Genomic DNA, 9,226 nt, shown 5'->3' on the forward strand with positions numbered 1-9,226 from the left:
TTGTCACTGACACATTAGTAGGAAACAGGGTCTCTTTTGAACTCATACCACGTGGAGCTTGTGATAGGTACGGAAGTGACATAACGGAAGAAATCGAAGACGTGCTCTGGTTGGACGATTTGTCACGCCATATCATCTGTTTTATCACGACTTCTGGTTGGTCTTTTTTTGTCTACACGCCTCTGACGTAGCCATCGTGTTTGACAGTTACTTAACAGTTCACAGCCAAACTTTACTTTTTACAACAACAAAAAGATTTTTACAACAACAAAAGATACAACCGAAATCATGGAGACTTTCGTTTTTGCTTACAAAAGGATGCAGTGTGTTCGTGTTATTGTTATGGAGAAAACAATTAAGCAGGAGCTTTGGTCAAAGCTCTTTTCTTTCTATGGTATTTTTTTGTGTACCTTCAAGGGGTGAAAACATATATTGCATTTGCGCCGTTTCTTCCTCTATGTCGTCGATTTCTACATACAGACAAGGTCAATGACCTGGACCAGACGGCCGTCACCATGGTTACTGGTAAAATAGCAGACACGCCGTGGTGTTTGATTACAAAATGTAGCAAGAGGCAGGACAGAACTGGAGAGGCTGGTCACCATATACATGAACATATACATGAACGTGCCTGAGTAAAAATGAGCCGAACAGTAGCTTTTCAGGCTTGACAATGTTAAGGTTAATATATGTATTTGCATACAAATGTACGTGTTTCCGTCTAGTTCCCAAGAGCATTTAGGTAAAATGTCCAGTTTATATGTTATAATATCCTACATAGAGTTGTTCACCAAATAAACCATGTCATCGCTAAAGGTTCTATTGACCTATTCGGATCGATTTGTCTTTCCTTACAAGGGTTAATGCCGGCGTATTGATCAGCGTATCGACCGGGCCACGGTGATTATGGTCTTAGAAATATACCTTTGCCAATAAGGCAACACTGAGACCATAAGTTATGCATCATGCTGGGCAAACGAACCACTGCGTTTTACAAGCTGTGCAATATGGAAGATGTCTGCCATAACTCTGGGCTCAGTTAAGCTGTGGCTCATTCTATCAAACATCATTTCGATTGATAGAGACACACAGGAAAGGGACAGAAAGGAAAATAAAACAACGGTTTGCTTGTAATACAGGATCTGATAGCTAGTGAATAACGTATTTGGACGTTAACTTTAAAGCTAAAATTGTCAGTATGCCAATGAAATTGTTAGTTCAATTACAGACCAATGATCAATGATTGTTACTCTTCCCTCTCTCACCCAGTTTTGTTACACCTCATTTTATTGTTTTTTTCGCATTGTGCTCAAATTATGTACATGTATGTGCTATTTTGTATTAAACTGAATAGAAGAAGTTCGAAAACAAAAAGCATTTGCAACGTCACAAATAACACCAACCTTGTATTGACTTTGTGTTCATTTTGTTTCCATTAGACTGGCAAGAATCTGGCTTTTAATTCATAGTGTTGGGTTAAACCATTGGTTTAACACCTGTTGTACAACAAATCATTCTCAGTCACTGACGAAAGGGAATGGATGCTACCTGACACGTTTGACCACTTACAGATTCATCCTGTTGCTTTAGGCATCTAATTACATGGATGTCTAAACTTCATCAGTGTCACGAATAACACTTCTTCTAATCAGCCTAGTAGTGGATTGCTCATTAAGATATTGATTGTACATTTTGGCATGCAAAACTCGAGGCTGGCACACTTTCAGGTTTGTCTAAATGGCAATGTTCGTCAACATTATAAGGCTATAGACTCATTGGTAAGTGCATTAAAAGTGTTATATTTCGTCTGTAAACATTGTAATTGTCAATTTTTATGGGCAGTTTTGGATACGCCTATCCTTCATAATTGTTAAATGTTATCATACTTCAGTGAACAAGGCTATGCGATGAATAGACACAACTGCACCACCTTGTAGTATTGTCACTGATCCATCGACAACGAACGAAGCTTCTGTCAAGCCTTTATCTGGAGAACAGCTTGACAGATGTGGACAGATGCAGGATCGGAGAAATCGAAGGACTTTCAAGATTAGGTCATTCCTCACGTTTCTTTTTCTATTCCATCATTTGTTGATTCACCATCGTTTCATCTTGTGGATTTTTTCTCTTTGTACTAAGATAGGTAAGGGATGTCCCTGTAGCTCGACTGGTAGCAGCCTCACAGTTGAGTTCCTGGTTCCAAGTCGTCGGTATCACGTTTGTTTTTACTAGTCTATAGTTGACCATTTGAAAGTCACTGTACTTTTTGTCGTGTCAATAAAGATTCCATGTAAATGTGGTATCTCGCTGCGCTTGTGGCACCAATGCGGCACTGCGGGTTTCGTTCACTGCGGCACTGTTGTGCTATTTTCGTCGATATTCCATAATTTATAATTATAATGAATATATAATTTATAGTTCTATAATTCAGATATTGCGTAATACGTAAAAGTATGACTTAGAATACAACAAAATACACAAAACGTAAAACAACCGTTCTTTATCTTTGAAATTCGTTGAGTTATCTTCCGAACACGCAGTGGCACACCGGTGTCCCAAGCGCAATGAGATGCCACCCTAAGGTAAGCTGGGAGACCCGGTTCAAATTCTGGAAGGGAAATCTTGGTTGGGGCTTCGCCATAAAGTGGATAACACGAGCGTACAAAAAGTAGTCTTCTAGTTCACCACGGTGCATTAAGATCACAACAAAGGGTTAGAGATTAGCGAATGGATTGACCCAAATTCACTGGAATGGCCTTGGTTAAATGAATAAACGATCAATTGATGATTCAAGCCGGAAACTATTGGAGACAGCGAAGATTAAAGGATGATGTGACGAAAGCGGATGATACGATTTAAGACGAAATTGCTGACACCCCCATTGAAAACGGATCCCGTAAATCACTTGAAACATCCTTCCTAATTGTATCTTGAAGAACCCAAAAAGGTAGACGCCTGCTGAGAATCGAGAGAGGAACTAAATTATAGAGTAGTCATTAGAACAAGGATGCGTGTCTAATCGTAATTTGTGCTCAGATAATTATGCATAATGAGCATCACGATCATTCGGAGTGACACCCCAAGCAATGGATGATGGATAAGAACACATAGTGATATGTCAGGAGACCTGAGGAGAATCCTGTATCACCATCGTGTAAGTGTTTGGCATTGTCGGAGACCAATTAATTTCATGTATTCGGAGCTGCAGCCCTTTTTTCGTACTGTGTGTCAAATCAAGTCGAGGAAAACGTTGATGCTGAAACAAGAGTAAGTGGGCATGAACGGCTTGAAAGACTGTATTCGTGAATACTTTGAAGGATTCTACACATTGTTTCACGAATAGCAAGAAAAGAACGATTTCAATTTATTTTCTTCACACGTGCGGAAGTAACAATCTTTGTGATTGGTCAGTGGAAAGTTTTTTTAACGTAAAGCGTCTACTTTGATGGTTTACGACACATGCTAGTTATAAAAAAATGTGGATGTGGAGGTGTATGCGTGGGCCTTAGAACTCACGTCACTGCAATTACCTTAAAGCAGAAGATATTCAGACGAAAATGTTTGCGTGTGTCTTTGTTTGACCTCCCTGCTAGCCACTAAGGAAAATATATGGTGCCTGTTTCTACCTCTTCTTTACCAGAGGCTATTTCTATTGAAGGTGACGAGCATATTCCATTAGTCGAAATACCACCCGTTTAGCTAGCTCCAGGCAGCGCCATTGGTAAAGTCCAAAGCCACGCATTTGTTTCGTGCAGACCCTTGAAATGCCTTGAAGTACACTGGGCAGCAAGTTTTTTTCAGGGTATACAGCAGAAGCCAGTTGATTGCACAACGAATAACTGCACACTTCTGTTAATTGCACGGAATCCCAAAGTCCCATCCGGATAATTACACAAAATGTGCTGGCAAATGGGGAGTGCAATCAAACGGCTTCTACTATATTTCCGAGGGGTTGCTAGACCTTCCTAGGTACCTCCTCAATACGAGATCCCTATTCTGTATCCCCTCTAAAAGACAGGTGCAACCCCAACCAAGATGCCCTACCCAGGATTGAACCGGGGTCTTCCAGTTACCACGTAGAAACCAGGAGCTCAACTGTGAGGCTTTTACCAGTTGAGCTACAGGAACATCCCAACGCCGACGCATTGTGAACTAAAATTGAACCGAGATGGTACGCTAGATAATGTTTCACGGATATACAAAGAGAGCAAAGACGCCACTTATTCATAATCAAACACCCACAAGTAATAGTTAACCTTATGCACGGCTGTTCCATATCTGAACGCTCTCCCATTTTACCCACACTCAAATGTCAGCGTTAATTTTCCTTCGCTACTTTGCCCATAGCCCACGGCAGTATATCATCCCTAACTCCCTGAATTAAGTAAGCCATTTCATGGCAAGTTTTCTATCCACTTGTTTTCGGTACGTTGCTTCACAACAAAGCTGTTATACTGCACTTAAAGAAAAGTGATCCATGCAGAAGATATATCTTATCACTTGAAGCTGCCTCTCTACTGACTGGCTGTACTTCAACAGAACGTCGTCTTTGGAGATATTGAGTGTACCTGACAACTGATCGTGAATAATTCACAGTACAGCTGAATCAAAGTCGACGGGTGACATTTTCCTGCAGGTATGACGCTATTGTGTCTTATCTCTGCGACCAAACGGTTCCATAAACATGATGGATGTGGACATTGCCGCGAGGGTGTGCCACTTCTGAAGTACCGGAAAGTTTACCGTTAAATGCAATGACGGGGGGACGGCTTAAAAGGGCAGAACATTGACATTTTCCATCGAGATCAGTATCTTATCACTACTGATGAAGGTGCACGACATTCGTCAATGGATGTTGTACTACAAATAAACATAACATCGATGAAGAGAAGAGATATCATAATGGTAGACGCAATGTGAATCGCCTGGGAGTTGGTCCTAACGTCCAGACATTTAAAACGAAAACAGGATCATGTTAGATATAGACGGAATCATGGGGATCATCTTCAACATTTTCAGCTGACAGACAGAGGACAGAGATGAATAACATCTTAGTTGGTTCCCCCGTGTTTAAACGCAGACGCAATTACTCGGGTATTACACGAGTATCAGTGGTATTTTACCCTGAAATCGCTATTAGGTTTTACCATCAACAATCAACCAGATGATTGGTATGCACATCCATAAACTTCCTGCCTACCGCTGAAGGCCCTTATCAGATACCGGATTGATGCAGTAGTTTTAATGGCCCATCATTGATTCTTGAAGTTGCCTAGAGGATGGGGGAGGAGAATTCATGTCCTGGGTTGGGAAGATAAGGTTTAGTGAAAGCTCTCCAGCGGTCTTTATTTGATATGGATTACAGAAGGTGCTGTGGGCATGTGATGGAACTAGTTACAGTCTTAGAAGTGGATTGAAAAGCCCGGTGAACATCATCTACTGAGTACTGTCAGGTCGATGAAACTTTTAAGATAAAGGACTTTGCTAAAGGAACCTTTGAGATCTATTCTCTTGCGATGTGAATGATGCTTCTTTTGATTATCTTCGCTTCTTAGGGTGTCATTCCGAGGGGAAAGGTAATTGAATCATACAGAGGGTCCTAATGTTGCGTGAGCAAGATTTAGTTCAGAAAGAGTTGCTGCCTTTTATTTGGTAACTCGTTGAGTAAGATGTCTAGAGTTTCAATCAAGGGCAAAGTAGAAGACTAATACTGCAAGCTCCATTATCATACATTACGCCGTGTGGTTTTGAGTTAGGCCATATTCATTTGATTGTATGGATGACATCATATGGCATACCGAACAATAGGTTATTAAATTTTGTTCTTTCAAAACTTTTTCTATGACGTTAGGCCATGTTGATTTGATTATATGGATGACATCCGCGCTCGCACCAATTTTCGGCCGTTAACAAAAAAAAAAAAAGTTTTCGACCACACAATAAATTGTGCAAAGCAGCTGTAAAATGAGCAAAAATATTCCGTAGATTGAAAAAAAAGTATCAGAAAACAGATAACTAATCATAGTCTAATGCTATAGAATGCCAAAATAAATCTAAAGTCAAAGAATAAGATGTGAAAGGACAGAAAGAAAAAAAATCTACTGTTGGTAGGGGTGGGTACCAGTACAGAAAATTCAGGTCCCGTTCAGGTCCAGAGGATCATTTTCAGGTCCGGATCTGAACCTGGACCTGATTGTCTGTGGAAACTTGAGAACTGGCAATGCTCAAAACAAAGGTAATTGGTCAGTTTTGTTACAAAGGAATCTGTTTGGTGGATTATTGGACTCCCACTGGAAAACTGGCAAAAAGTAATAAAGGCTAACTCTCTCTGTACCTTTGACTGTAGAAACTTGGTACAATTGACTATAAACTCTACTCGACTTCACTCTTATTCTTTCTTGGCCCCCCGGTAAGACCCCAAATGCCTGCCGACATAGTGTGTCCATTCTGTAATTGACGAAACCTGTTCCTCTGATTTATTTCCAGGTCTGTTTTTTTCGGATTATTCCAAGAAGAAAATAATGTCTTGCACCCGTATAATGTACTGGTCCCTACACCTAACTGGTGGTATACCAATTACTATGCGTGTTTAGTCCTATGTTCAACCTTCCTGGCCACTTGATTTCATACTGGAGGCAACTTTTTTTTTTGGCCAAACTTTTTTTTATTCGCTCGCTCGCATCAGTTTTGGAGTTCCCAGAGGATGTCATCCATATAATCAAATCAACATGGCCTTAGTAGACGTTTTCCAATATTTTTTTTTTTGCATTCTACGGCATATCGATCTTTTGCAGCTGCTTTGTACGATTTACTGTATGGTTACAAACTTTTTTTGTAATTACAAAAACCGGCAGAACTTGATGCGCGCGCGGATGTCATCCATATACTCAAATCAACATTGCCTTAATGTAGCTAGACCTGGAGAGTGCTTGATGAAATGTAGTCTTAGACTTGACGAAGATGAGCAGCAGCCAGAGTGAGTGGGGGCAATACAAGTCTAAGGGTTTCATCTTGATAAGATTCTTGAAAATTCTTAGAATTCTTAGAAAGTGTTGATCGAAACATGGCATGCATAACACGGGAAATTTCATTTACCATCCTGGTGATTCTAGAGATCACACATATATATACAGATACTGCATACATAAGTACTTGCCGAGGTACTTGTGCGTTGAGTTGAGTAAAACATTGAACCATACGAAGACCTCCTAACCACAATAAAGAAAGAAAACTGAAGTGTTACCGACTAACGTAGACAATCATGGAAGGAACCTTCGATGGAAGTAGAAAAGAGGACTAGGCAATGGTAAAAATGACAGAATATTACAATATTATGTATCGTACTATCAGAGAATGACACTAAGTGAAAAATGGAGAAGAACAGAAATTGAGAAGGCTGAAGAAAACTGTTGGCAAATCTTCTGTGGTGCCCCAACGGTCAAATATTTCGAATACGAGATCTAGATAGACGAGAGATGAGATTGACCATTCGAAATACATTATGAAAAGGCCACTTAAGCTTCTTTCCTTGTTTACATCGTTGGCAGGTAAAGTCAGCACTCCATGGCATGTATCACCCGCTTAGGTCGTCAGAGAGTCGTTTGGATGCGTTCCTTTGGGAGCAGTAAAACGTGTGTGGCACCATGTGGCATAGGCAATGGGCGGTTATGATGCGGTCAGACATCACCAGCTATGTGGAGAGGAACAGTAAAGGGTTATGAAGTACACGGCCTCAGTCCATTTGGCTCGCAATGATAGAGCCATTTAATCTGCAGACTGTAAAACATCTCCAAGGTCGAAGGAATACGTCTTTTTTGCCATGCATGTCAAAAACAACTTTATACTACGCGAATTCCTTGCTGAAATACATGTATAGAGTTTACCAAGAGCAAGCCGAGATGTTTCAGAAACATAGATGTAATATTATTATATAGTAAAATATGACCTATAAACATGAAGTTGAACATCACCATAAACATGAGCTTGGCCATAAACAGGAATTTTATCACATTTATGGCGCGTTACACAACACTTTTGTCCCCAGTTTCGATGTTCAGAGGTTACCCGGGTATATACACCACCGTTCTTTGTCATGTTTATGTATTTGTTGACTTATATTTTATTTTAATCTAATTTCAACGTTACAACGTTCATGTTTTGAAAACGAGTTCATCTTGTTTTTTTTACCCATCTTGCTTTTTTCGCCCTATTTTTTCAGTCTGCAGAGGACGTCATCCACAAAATGTACTTGCTGTGGCTTTACATAACAGTACCTTTAAGTAATGCTAACTCGTGGACACACGCATGGCTGTAACCGCACTATCACACGGGACTCATGTGTGGTAACGAAAATGGGAAACATAAAACCACAAGAAATCTTCAGCCAGGCATCACGACCACATCATCTCCACTGGGTAACACTTCTTAATAAAAGGTTATCAGCGACCATGAATTCTCAAAAACGATCTTCAGATTACTAAAATAGCGTCGAGAAATGTTATACATCAGCAACAATACTCCTGTAGACGTTGGAGCATATATACACTGGATGACTGATAACCAATACTTGCATACCCTAAGGAACAATTCATTTCAGAGAGTAGCAATATAAGGCGATGATTGTATCAGCAGTCCTCCCCGCGTTTTCAGCCTGCCCCTGTGAATATGGGTACACCCAGTCATAGATCTTCAAGTCTTGTCAATGCGATTGCGTTATGAGATCAAAGGATATCTCTATCGTACGGCTGTTGATGGGCAAATATAAATATTCTATGTAATAATACTGACAGCTTGACAGGTAAATGAAGTCCTGAAGAGGGTTTTAAGTTGTAAAGAGACGGGCTGCGTTTAAGTGCTGCTTTAAGCGATAGGAGGGTAAATATATGCCCACTTCGTAAAATACATCATTGCTCTTTCCTTACTACTTTATCTGTCAATGGATTGGATACCATTCCCTCTTTTCCTCCTCCCCTCCAGTCCTTTTGTTATGAGTCTAGGAAGAAATCATGGGCGTCCAAAAAGTGAAGGGGCAAAGGATTAAAGTGACAATGTGATCTAAGATCGTGAATGTATATTGTAAACTGTAATGTCACCCAGGAAACTTTTCTTTGACAAGCAAATATGGATTGCGATTTGGGCTATTTTGACATCTGTAATCTTTAAAAGCTCTCAAACATGTTGACAAAATTTGAATATAACCGCACGCAAACTATTTCCATCCGTCACA

Source organism: Branchiostoma floridae, chromosome 16 (assembly GCF_000003815.2).
Source record: "Branchiostoma floridae strain S238N-H82 chromosome 16, Bfl_VNyyK, whole genome shotgun sequence".
In the NCBI taxonomy this organism is placed as follows: Eukaryota; Metazoa; Chordata; class Leptocardii; order Amphioxiformes; family Branchiostomatidae; genus Branchiostoma; species Branchiostoma floridae.